Source organism: Corvus brachyrhynchos, unplaced genomic scaffold (genome assembly GCF_000691975.1).
Source record: "Corvus brachyrhynchos isolate BGI_N302 unplaced genomic scaffold, ASM69197v1 scaffold307, whole genome shotgun sequence".
Classification (NCBI taxonomy): Eukaryota; Metazoa; Chordata; class Aves; order Passeriformes; family Corvidae; genus Corvus; species Corvus brachyrhynchos.
The window spans coordinates 1,334,098-1,346,729 of NW_008239288.1; the positions used below are offsets into that span (position 1 = coordinate 1,334,098).

Consider the following 12,632-nt stretch of genomic DNA (forward strand, 5'->3'; position numbering starts at 1 on the left):
GCGCGGGCAAAGCCAAATGTAACTCAGACTCTTCAGCAGTGTCTGATTGGCCGCTCACCCCGGGTCCGCCCCAGTCCTCCCCTTTCCCCTTCTCCTAATAAAAGATGGTCGAGGGGAGGCAAACGCCCTCTCTCAGCTCAGCTACTTTCCTGTAAACATCTCTGGTCGTCTGTCTCATTTGAAGGCTTCTAACTGCAGGGAATTGAGCGGGCAGGGAGCTATATTTCTCCCTCTTTGCTTCTGCTGATGGTATTTGCTCTGCAGCTGATTCAGGTACCGATTTTAGAGCTACTAAAGTGCTAGATCGCCTGTGCTACCTCTCAAGGCTGCTCGAGGCTTTCTAAGGCATTGAAATACAAGCGCTAGCCGGTATAAAGCTGAAAAGATACCTTCCGCAATATATCTGTGAGGGAAGGTTGGATACAAAGGGAGAGCAGGAATTTCCGGGCTAGAGGCTGTCCATTGCCACAACCCAGAGACCACAGCATTGAAAAGACAGCCTAGATGAGCATTTCTCTGCTACACGATGCTTGAAAACCCCATCTGTTGGCAGAGCCATTCCAAAATGAACAGCCTAAATCAGGGATGGGACTCGGACAAAGTGGCTGAGGCTTTGTTATTTCTCCATGGAGTGATTTTACCTTCTGTGGAGCAAGTAAAAAGACTTCTTACCCTACACAGGTGGTAAAACCCCTCTGGTGAGAGCAGATCAACTGCCTCAGCGAGGCGCAGTGTTTAATCCTCTGCTAATTAGATTGCAAAATGGCACTCGATAACCCTGGTGTCTGGGAGCAGCCTGCCACAGTATCTGATTCATTTCACTGCACCAGCATGGGCTGGTTCAAGTCTTTGCTGTGCAAATGGGAGGGGTAAACTTACCGAACTTTCTGCAAGGTAAAATTGGCAGGGGAGGGGGAAGGAGATTATGGCTTTTCTGATCTTTAATATTTTGTTCCTGCACACTGCTGATGCCAGAAACAAATTGAAAACTTACAATGGAAAAATAAGTCTCCCTGGAAAAAACACAAGCAGAAAATTGTAGCAAGAAACCAGCTGAAATCAAAACATTTATATTAAGTGCATATAAAAACCTTGCTTGTTTTATGAGGGAGATTGTAATGTTTTCCTATATGTCATCCTAGATAGATTTCCATCTTTCTTGTGTTTGCGAGTAAAACTGTAGCCCGCACTAAGCAGCTGTACCTATCTAATGGTGATCCCATTAGCAGTCACTCAAAACCATGGTTTTATTAAATTGCTGGAGTAAATCAGGCATGTGTCTCTGGAAAACCAACGAGATTTGTCAGCAAGTTAGATGAGACTGGAGAGGAGAATTGAGGCTGATGCAGGGCCAGAACCTCATCCTGCTTGCACTATTCTCACTCAGGCATCAAGTCCTCCAGCATTAATGGGGACACAGCTGTGTAGGATTTTGCGTGAAGCATTCTGGAAGTTGGGCTTGCAGAACCAGTGTCATTTGTGTAGAACCAGCTCACAGCTTCCAGGGTGGACAGAATCCATTTCCCTCTACGTTAAACTTAACTTCTACAAATGCTTTCTTGTGAAGAGAAAAGACCAAACCATCGTTTTCAGAGAAGGGTCATTAGAGGGTTTTTTGCTTGAGTTGCTGGGCAACTGGAAAGAGAACCAAGGCACTGCAGCCGCCGTATGTGAGCATTTGTCTGTGAGTGGTGTGTGTCCATTTTAACCAGCACACAGGGATGTGACTCCACTCCATCCCCAGAGATCAGTGCATGAAGACCCGCAGCATAGCCTGGAGCTGTGAGATCTGCACACCCAAGTGGTAGCACTAGGCATATCTCTGTTGTTCTAGTGAGATAGTCCCACTGATTTAAGAGCCCAAAGGCATTTTCCTAGTGCACACAGCTTAACAGTTAGTAAACAATTAACTCCAAGCTGAAGAGTGAATGATTAACAAAGTCAGCCAAAGAACTTCCATATGGCAGATAAAAAGACAGACAAAATGTTTAACTTCTCACAAAAAATAAAATTACCTTAAAGGAGAGTCTGTTAATGTTTAGTTTCTTTGTAAGAAGTATGTCTGTATAGTGTTATCTCATTTTCTTCTATAGAAAGCTAGTGGCAATGAAACCTAAAGTTAGCCTTTTTTCTCGGACTCATAAACATTACCGCTGCTCACATTATCTGGTCACTGAAGAGAACCCAAAGGGAATAAAGGCTTTTAGAAATAAGATAAAATGTGAGACATCACAAAATTCAGCCATGAACATAACTTGACAAAAAATTTCCTTGTGACAGAAGTTTCTGCCATTTCTTCTCAGCGTTACCCTTTCTCTGGGATTAAATGAAGCATGCTGTGAAAATGCTCTGTCCCTTGCCATAAAGTGTCCTCAACAGTCTGTGATTCTCATGACAAATTTAATTTGTAGTTTGTAGTGTCATTGTGAATCCAGAGCAAAGATAACAGATTGACCTCCCATTTAAACATGCAAAAACAAGAAGCGAGTTGGACCCATCTTAACAAGCAATGCAGAACACAAGTAAAGTCAGTAGTTTTAAGTGCCTGATCAGAGAAAAATCACCTGCTCATCAAAAGCATGAGCAAAGTAAGCAGCACATTAATTGTGTCCAGAAAGTGAAAGATTGCTGTCTGGTGCCACTTGGCCTTTTCCAAACAACAAGAGATAGAGTGAACTTTCCCAATTCCAGAGGCAAAATGAGATATTTACACAGGAGGAGCAATAGCCTAATTAAGAGCTGCTTTATTGCAGAACAAGTAGATCCTCTCTGCTTTAGGGCATAATGAAGCATTGTCAAGTCAGTAATTGCATTGATGGAGTGGTTAAACTTGTGCTTCCTGTGGTGAAGGAATGACAGACCAGTAACTTAAAAAAACATAAGGTAAGGATTGATGTGAAATGTACAAAAACTAGTGAATAATGGGAAGGAGAAAGCTGACAAATTGTCAGCTGTCCTAACTGATCATAGAACACTGGGACAGTCAAAAAGGCAAAAGAAACATGAAATTCAGTTTAGTTACAGGGTGCCCAATTCACTTGCACAGCTTCTTGCCACATGATACAATAGAGGGCAAGAGTTCAGAAGGATTGAAGATAGCACTAAAAGTGTGACCCTCCATCCAGGGTTTTAACATTGAGTTGGTTATTTTCAAAGAGGATTTTGGGAGGGGTTATAAATCCTCATGTTCAAGGAGGGTGTTTGGTTTGACACCAAGTTGGTTTCTGTTGTCAGAGGTATGGAGGATGTGTCTCGTTCCTCTCTCTGGCATGCTGCTGAGTCACAGGGTGTATTCAGAACAGCCTGGACTTTCTCTAGGGCCTCCAGAATCAAGTGAGGTCAGAAAATGTATTGGACTCGCATTTCATTGGGATCCTCATCATTTCCTAGGACCTTTGCAAACGCCTTTGCATTGCAGACAGGGATAAAAGGTTTCAAATTTACAAATGATAAAAAAGGAGCAGAAACCATTTCCAGGAAATACTGGTTTAAAAGCTCATGGAGTCCCAGTGGCATTGCTGTAATAAATTATTCGCTGTGATTAGCAGGCTGTTAAGGACTACCTGCTGACTCCTTCTGCTCTGGGCTTTTATTTCTCTTCCCGTTGCTGATCCTTCGTGCTTCTTGGGTTATGGACTTGGCTGTAGACTGAAACAGTCTTCAGGTCACAGTGGGTTCAACTCATTTTATAGTGCAGTAATTCAGTCTTGGTTTAGTATTTGGAAACATGGAGCACTGAGGAGGGAAACATATATAAAGCGAAGTTCCTTATCATGCTGTTTCTTCTCATAGAGAGACGTTGCTCACCCAATTTCTTTCCTTATCAAAATGTAAGACCCAGACCTGTGACTGCTGAAGAGCAGACATAGTTTAAAACCTTCCCCTGCTGAAATGTCTTATTCCATCCCCATTAGACAGGAGACCATGCTGTCACCAGCACCTTTTTTTACTGCTGCTTGCCCTCAGTTTGGGGTTTCTACCATCCAGCACCAGGCACTTCCCCTTTCAGCACCCACTACTCCATGCCTTATCACTGTGCCAAAGAGCTTCCAAACACACTGGGAGCTGACTAAATGACATCAAAGCACACTGGGCTGGAAAGCAGAATTTTGTCCTTGACACTGAGAACTTCCACAGGATTTGGCTGGACATGCCACTGGGCTGTGATTCAGTGAACATTTCTTTTGGCAGCAGTATCAGCTGAAGTGGCCTTCAGCACCCTCCTCCCCCATTGAAATCCTGCCACCATTGCTCACTTCCTCCCCTGGGCCCCTTCCTCAGCCATCCTGGTATAATTGTGCGGTTGGGAAGAAAACTGCTCCAGAGAAGGGATCAGACTGGCTCAGTTCAACCGAGTCATAAAAAGTGGTCACTCTTAAACTCGATCAGTTCCCAATCCCATTCACCATCTGACCCACAATCAGTATCCTACAGCAAAGCTGTAGGAGATGGATATGGATACAGGCTGCATAAATCACAGCAGCCAGAGAAAGAAAAAGCCATTAACCTACTCAGTAACTTTGTGGAGTGAGACAAGAGCTTCACAGCCCAGAACAAGTTGGAAAGAGTTCAGCTGTGTGGAGTTTGTTACAGTTGAACCAGGATGAATTAACAGTTAGGTATAAAGTCACCATCACCACTTTTTCCTTCTCATAAAAGCTGGTAAAAATTTGCTTCAGTGTCTCTTCCAAACAGGGCTTTCAGACAGTTGAGTATATTGTCTAGGAAAACCAACTTTTTAAAATTATACAATGGTTACCCTCAATTTCCATTATGTAGGTAAATAAGTAGTTTGATCAACTACAGTGCTTGCAAACATTAATAGATAGTCTAAGGCTGTTTAATAAGGAAACTAGCACTATTTTGGTGGTTTAGTGTGCTGTGGTGATACCATTAGACATAAAGTTCCCAGAGTTTTCTGTGAGAATTAACATTCAGAAAGGCAAGAGCATGACATCCCATCCCATGATCTAGCCAAGTAAAGCCCATGGGCTACCATTAAATATAGGAGTAGTCCCATCAAATTAAAACTCCCTTCTCTAAGTGCTTTGTCATATTCAGGTCTTAAAGAGTAATTCTCTGTAAAACCAGCAGCCAAGTCTTAAATGGTTCTGCAGCACAGCACACAGCAGGAACTTCAACATGATGCAAAGACAAATCATTCCAACAGCACAAAGTGAAACAAATTGGACCTCAGAGCCCTGGAGTTAGGGTGGAGATCTGGAGCAAGACTGAAACCTCCTTGAGCACTTGTGCTTGGCTCTGAAGTGGTAGCAGGCTCCTCCACACCCCACCCTGCTCAGATACTGTCTCCGCTCACCAGGGCTGCTCTGAAGGCCTGGGCACTTTTATCACCAGATGAAGCCAGGCAGGGGTCCCATTACTCGGTGGCTGTGGGCATGAGGCACCTTTAGTCATTGGTCGGCCAGGAGGCTCAGAAGGTCGAGCACTGCAGCCATCACCATGAGAGTGGGATTGCTGCTGCCATGGCACCTCCTGTGCAGATGCCCAGCATCACAGGACTGTTTTCAGTCACATAACTGAATTCACAATGTGCATTGCCACAGCAGCATGGGATGGGAATCGTGATTCCTGTATTTTGGTTCCAAAACAGAGATACTTTAGCCAAGCCACTGGAGAAGACATAAGGATTCTTAGGAGAGAGAGGAGCAGTAATGGTTTGTGGGCAGCATAAATCCTTCTAGGGTGCCACAGCTGATTCATAGGCTACAGACTGGGCATCCTGTATCTAATACATAGCGCCAGAAAGGAGAGCTCTTCAATGCAGAAAGATCCAGTCACTCTGATGCGGTTGCAGAGAATAAAAGGGAGAAAGTTTAACTTAAACCAATCACAATAAAAGATTTTTTGTAGACCTGTTGATTTAGACACACACAGCATGGTGACAGCAATGCAAAATCTAACAGCAGCTACCAGATATATATGTGCAGTGAAAGTGGATTTGGTTGTATATAAAGTCAAAGTCCGATCTTCCAGTCTGTGTACAGTTACAGACACAAATATCAAGTTGCATTATGTAGACAAATAATGCTTTGTCCAAATAGCAGCTCTTCCCTCTCTGATCTGATTCTCTGCTGTCTCTCAGAGCCAATAAGCTACTTTGAAATTTAATAGGGAATTATGTTTCCATAATGGAAATGAATGCAAAGTGGTTATTATAGAGACCTAGACTCAATTTGTGTTTGGTCAAGCCAGAAATGTTTGTTGGGGTGGTGTGGTCCCACAAGAACAGCACACAGCAAAAGGGATCTCAAACTGGACCAGAAATTGTTTGTCTGTTTGGCAAGAAAAGAGGCCTGAAGCCTGAGGCAAAGAAATAATTAGATAGTGAGCTGGGATTGCTGACAGACCACTGAAAGTCCCACTTAGCCAAGCCATTCTCTCATTCCATGAGGGAAGAGAGGACGGCAAGCCTCTGGGAAGATCATTGGTAGGGCTTTTCCCACATCAAATCACACAGGAAATCTTTTCTTTTTTATTTGTTTTGAGAAGTGAAAGAAAAAAAATACCCCAAAGTAATAAAAATAAAGGAATGAATGGAAGTGTGGCAGGATGGAGGACTAGGTTACGGTGCAGCAGCATCCCCATCTCATGACCCAGGGGCACCCTCAGCAGTGGGTCACACTTATTCACAGGTGACAGCCCACAGAAATCTCTTGGTAAATCTGCCCCTGAAACAAGAGCCCATTTGTTTGAGCTAAGATGGTGCTGTTCTGCCAGGACCAAATCCTTCCTCCTTCACTCTAACTAGTTTGACAGAGGTATGATTGATGGGAGCAGGGTTGGCTTGAGGCAGAACACAAATCCATGCCCGGAAACCATGGCCCCGCTGAAATCACTGGGACAAAACTGCCATTGACTTCTCTGGAGCTGTGATTTCCATAGAGTTTAAGGCCAAAAAGGGACCGCTCACAACCTCCACCCTGACCTCCTGCATAACTCAGCTCCCATAATTTTGCTTGCTGGTTTGTTCAGTGGAGGGAATTACATTTCCAAGGAGGAATTCCTTTTGTTATGTTTGTTTTGTCTTTAAACTGCAGGACGAAAGACTTGGGAGTTTGTAACTGCACTCATGCAAGCTGTGTGAAAATACTGTCATTGTTTTAGTTCCATTGTTTAATACCAGTTTTAGTATCAGGATGTCATCCAGTGCTGGCTCTTGCCCATAGCGTAGGCGAGGGAAGGGGTTGCATTTGGACTGTTATAAATGTGCCACATTTCTCTGCCTTTCCCAGAAGCCATTCAGAGCACCCTGTCTGGGTGGTAGTCCATGCATTTGGAGGGATGATTTTTCCTTCTGCATAGTGTGATTTAACAAGGCATTAATCATCTAGGAAGTGGCAAGACTTGAAGGACTGGGAGACGTCATATAGGTCAGCAAGTCCAACAGCAATTACAGTTGGTCATTTATTAGATGTTTAGAATCAAAGAAAACTATGGGTCAGAAAGGCCTCTGGAGGTCTCTAGTCCAACCTCCTACCAAAAGTTGGGCCACCTTCAGAGTTTGATCAGGTTACTCATGGCCCTAGTGTTTGACCGCCTGCACTGATTGTTTTGGGGTTTGGGGTTTTAATTTAGGTATCTTCTAATAATTTCCCTTGCTGCAACCCTGCAGCCTGCGTCTTATTGACTCTTACACTTTTGCTGGGCACCTCTGAGCAAAGTCTGTCATCATCTTCTTTGTAAATCCCCTTTGGGTCATTAAACAGAGCTAACAGCAGGTAGATCCGCTGTAGATTTCTGCAGATGGTTTGACTGTGAACAGCCACCAAGCATGAATCTGGAACCCTTGAGAGTGTGTGCATTCAGCCTGTGCCCCATCTCAGGTGATTCAGCACACAGAAAAGAGAAAGAAAATGAGACTGCTGGGCACTTATATTTGGTTCTTAAGAGATCAAATGCAAAATGGTTCACACTGTGTCCCCACAGGATGCCCAGCTATAGCGCACATTCTCCACTTCAGTGCTGAGTCTGGCTCTTCTGGGCACAGCAGGCAGAAAACAGCATCAGGGACCCCGTACCCCAACCTCAGGATTTGGAATTATTCCAAAAGGTACTATTTGGGCATGTTTCTCTAGGTACCATAGTTCAAACAGCACTCTGCACCAACCTCCAGTGCTGGCCTTCAGCAACCCCCTCCGTCCTGTGCCTGAGCTGAAGGGCAACACAGGAGCAAGCAACAGCCTCATTACTGCCAGGGGTTCCCAAGTATATGGCATGGTACTTCCACTGAATACTCAGGCAAGGCTCCCTGAGCACAAAGGGGCAGAGCACAGCCCAGCGCACTAACTCAGGTTCCCACACCTCTGCAAAGTCCAGGTCACCCAGGCCATGAGTGACCAAGCCAGAAACAATCATATTTCATTCACAAAACACATTCCCTTCTTTACCAGGAACCTCCAGCATTTTTCAAATACTCTGACACTGACCCTACCTCCTGGAGTGTGCAAACTCCATGGCACCAGCCTCATGGTCAATAAAAATGGTAAAAAATCCTTCAGACTCACATAGCTGAAATGGATGCAGATCCCTGGGCCTTCTCTCCTCCAGGCTCAGCTTAATTAAGGACCATCCAGCAAACCACAAATGTGCTCACAAAAGAAGCTTGCGTCTGAAGGGCTTTGACTGCAGCTCTTTGTAACTAGTCACAAACATCTGGTGCCTGGCAAGCTTGCCTGCCTCTTGGAAGGGGTTTCCAATGAGAAAATTCCTGTAGCTTGCACCTGAATTCTCTGCAACGCACCATGCAGCACTCAGATCTCTCTCCTGGCTCCTCTTCTAAGCTGCCAGCTTTGTAGAAGCCATTTCTGGCACTGGTTTCCCCATCAAGGCCTCCCCACCCACTCCAACACATTTTAAACAGTGCACGTGGTCTGACAGGGAACAGTTATTCCCTTGAATGTTCAAGGGTTGATAAGCAGTTTTTCAAATTCAAGTGATAGTGTCAGTTCCAGTTTTCTTGGCACGATGAAACAGAGACCACAGCGAGGACAAGGCCCTCGGAGGAGGAGGGAATAAGAGTAATTCTTTTCTCCTCTTTTAGTAGCTCTTTTCACATGCATGTGTGAGTGTGCAGCTGTGCTCAAAAGCCAGTCTCAGGGATACTTCCTTAAGTGTCTGTTGAAGATTAAATCATCTCATGTGCAGCCTGTAATGATGGCCACTAACAAAAATTGTTCCCATCTGAAAGCTGCCCAGAGCTGCATGATCCAAAATGAGCTGCTGACCTCAGAAGAGAACCCAGCGGGCAAACCACCACATCACAGAGACTTGGCCCTCTGCAGCACCGCTAATTGTCCCCTTGTCTGCAGGCACTGAGTGAAGGCAGCTACTCAAGGGCAGGGGAACTGTCCTCTAAGCTTGTGTTAATGATTGACTTTCTCCTAAGCCCCATTTCCAGCGTGTTTGGGGAGATGCTGTCCCAGTCCTTGCTGACATACTTTTTGTCAAAGGGTCACTGCACCTCTGCTACAATCCCAGTAAAACCTATACAAATTGTCCCACCCACAAGTGCAGGCATTGGATTCAACCCAGCAAATTAACCAAAGACAATCATAATCCAAACAACACAAAACCAGACCCAACCTCAGTGCAGGGAGAGGCAAACCTGCCATGAACCTGGATGCTTTGACTCAAACCAGCCCCAAAACCAGCACACATCTGTTGTCACTGCAGTTCCACAAGACCCTGTTGAAATGATGACCAGCTCCCTGCTGTGGCTCTATTCCCTAGTGAAGGCTGCAAGCACCAGCGTGGTAAAAGGATCTTGATGGGTAAAAATTATGCTTCCATTTAGGAAGATCCACTAATGGCACCTTGTGCATCTGTCACTGCATTAACATCAATTTGAGACTGTGCATAAGGCGGGCAACTGGTGAAGGGAACAGCTTGCTTACATTAGGAGGTCTGGCTGAAGGGGGACCTTCGGCTTTGTTTCTCTGGAGGGATTGAGATCAGCTAACAGGAAAGTGGATACTTTCTTGTGGGTATTCACATTTTTGTAGATTGGATTCCTTTTGTATAGGAAGGGAGAGACCTCTCAGATCAGTGTGGGAAAAAGGAGTGGGAGACTGTAGAAAAATACTTGGGGAGCAAATGGAGCATAATTACAGCAATGGTAAAATACACGTGCACGTTCTGGAGAGCAGAGCTATGGAATAAAAGACACAAACTCCGGTTGTGGGGTCACTTTCACCCCCTCCCTCCCAAGAGTCTGGATTTGCCTCCTTCTGTGCCCGGCCAAGGAAAATAACAAAACTAAATATAAAAATTCAGCAATCTGGGGAGCTGCTCCAGTGCCCAAAACGTAGGTGTCTAATGCTGTTTTAGGCACTGCTGGTGATCCAAGACATCTGCGTGAGGCTCACAGATACAGCACCGGACCTATGTCAGGCTTCCTCCCACCCAGGGCAGCAGCCAGGGGCCAGGCAAGGAACCCTGGGGCATGGAAAAGGGCACTCCATGCCTACATTTGGGCATCTGAACAGCTTCCCCAGAGCCCTGTGTGTTTGGACAGTTGGAGTTAATCATCGAAGAGAAACGAGAAACAGAGCTTCCGTTAGCAAACAGCACTGTGAGATTTGGTAGCAGAGAGTGTAAAATAGAAAAGGATCCGAGCACAGGGGACCATCCGGCAGAGTCAGAGGGGGAGGATGGGCAGGAGAGCATCCAAACAGAGCAGCTGCCAGCAGCTCAGAAAAGTTTCAAATTCTTCCTGCGCCACGCCGAAGTTTAGTCATAAATGACAACGGGGGACCTGGGGACAGAGGGATATTTTCTGAAGGGTGTGATCTGCTGGCTGTTTAGACTCTTATGTGTTCCACATGTCTGAGCGCCTCCCAAACACGTCCTCTGCACATGCCGTGCAGCACAGCCGCGTTGTCCTCCCCGCCTTGTGGACAGGCATCTGGAAGCATGGAGGGATGTTTTCAGCTTGACCCCAGTTGTTGTCTGTGGGAGTTTAAGCCCCAAACTTCCTTTTCATGCCTTTGAAGCCAGGCGCTTAAAGAGGAGTCAGACTTCAGCTTCCAGCTTAACCCTTTCACCCTGTGTCTGTCCTCCCTCAGTGGGTAAAATAGTGGGTGTTTCTGTGCTTCATTTGGTATTTACAACTTTTACGCAGCAATTAATATTTCCAGCGGAGGAATAAAATAACCCCCTAAGGACAATGCAACTCAACCTTTCAGACTTCTCATCTCTCCTGGCCCCCTTCTTCCCCTGCCCCCTGCAACGTGGACAGCCCCAGAATATGGGGCAACTCAGTGCCCTTCTTACTCCCCACCCTTCCTTCCAAGCACCCTGTTACAGAAAGGGGAAAAAAATAATAGAGAAAAAAACCCAACCTTACTTGGAAACTTTAACAAACAAATATTCTCAGTTCTGCTGCCCCCAAAACACCAGCAAGGAGAAAATTTTGGGTCCTCTCTGGAGGTTTGTTTTATTCTCTAGATTTCAGCTCCGCCAGCAGCTATATCTGTGTAAATCAAATTACGCCTCCTGTTTACTTATCTCCAGAGCGCTGACACTGGCAACCGAGGCTTATCTCGGCGTGTCAGGAGCTAGCGCCTTCCTCGGGGGTAGAACAGGAACTCCATAGAAGCTACTTGGAGTGGGAGAAGGAGTGTAAATCAGGGAAAACTCTGCTGGCTGTGCTCCCCAGCAGCGGGGCTACGTTCCCCAGCTCTGTTGCTTGCTAGGGGCAGTGCAGGGAAGCCGAAGTCCGCGATGCCCAGGGGGGTGGAGGCTGCCTCCTCCCTGTGGATTAGAAGCCTGGAAGCCAGAGTTTGGATTTCGGTTTCCTCATTTGTAAGGAGGAGGCAGTGGTGGAGCTGCCCGCGGTGGTGACGGTGTGGTGGTTTGCGGAGCTGGCACTGTTTGGCTGTCACCGCGTCCTTCGCTGCTCCTGAGGTCGGTCCGCCCTCCTGCCTGGGAGATGGGGGTTATTTCACGGCAGAAGTGTGGGCACAGGGACCGTGTGAGAGCATCCCACTGCCCAGGAGCACGCAGAGCCCTCCAGGGCTGGCCCATGCTGACTCAAGGGCGAGGGTACGCCGCATTTTGCTCCCATGGAAAGCTTCGTGCCTCGGTTTCCCCCTTGGTGGTAGTGTTTGCTTTGTCCCAGTGCTGCTCTGAGATGCCCCGGCAGGGCAACCTCTAAAACAGGAGCTGGGATATGACCTGCTCATTGCCGTGTTCTGTACTGCCGGGAGCACCTGGAGCCTTGGGCATCGCCACCACGAGCCTGACAGCACCTGGGACAGATAAACTGACTCCACTCGGCTCATGCTTGTGCCAGTTTTACGTGGAATGCGGGATAAAAGCAGAGCCTGGGTATCGCACTTGGGTGGAGCGGGGCGAGACGCCCTCATGGGGGTCTCACCTCCTTCACCCCGGGGAAAGTCTGCTGTGCCAGGGGCCGATGCACCCACCCCAGGTCCCAGCCCTCCAAGGAAAATGTAGTCGAATCCCGGTTTGCCCGGAATTTACATGTGTTTCAACGCATTTGGCCCCGCAGAGTGAAACCGGCGCCCTTCCCCGCCTGCCCCCGGCACCGAGCCCTCCGCGGGCAGCGGGGGCCCGGCGGGCGGGAGGGAAGGAGGGACAGAGGGAAG

General features: G+C 46.8%; 1 protein-coding gene across 6 annotated transcripts in view; it reads left to right on the forward strand.

Moving 5' to 3' along the window:
- The window catches only part of FRMD4A (FERM domain containing 4A), a 362,397-nt gene that overhangs the window by 309,045 nt on the left and 40,720 nt on the right, over window positions 1-12,632 (forward strand). The gene's annotated exons all lie outside the window — the stretch shown is intronic.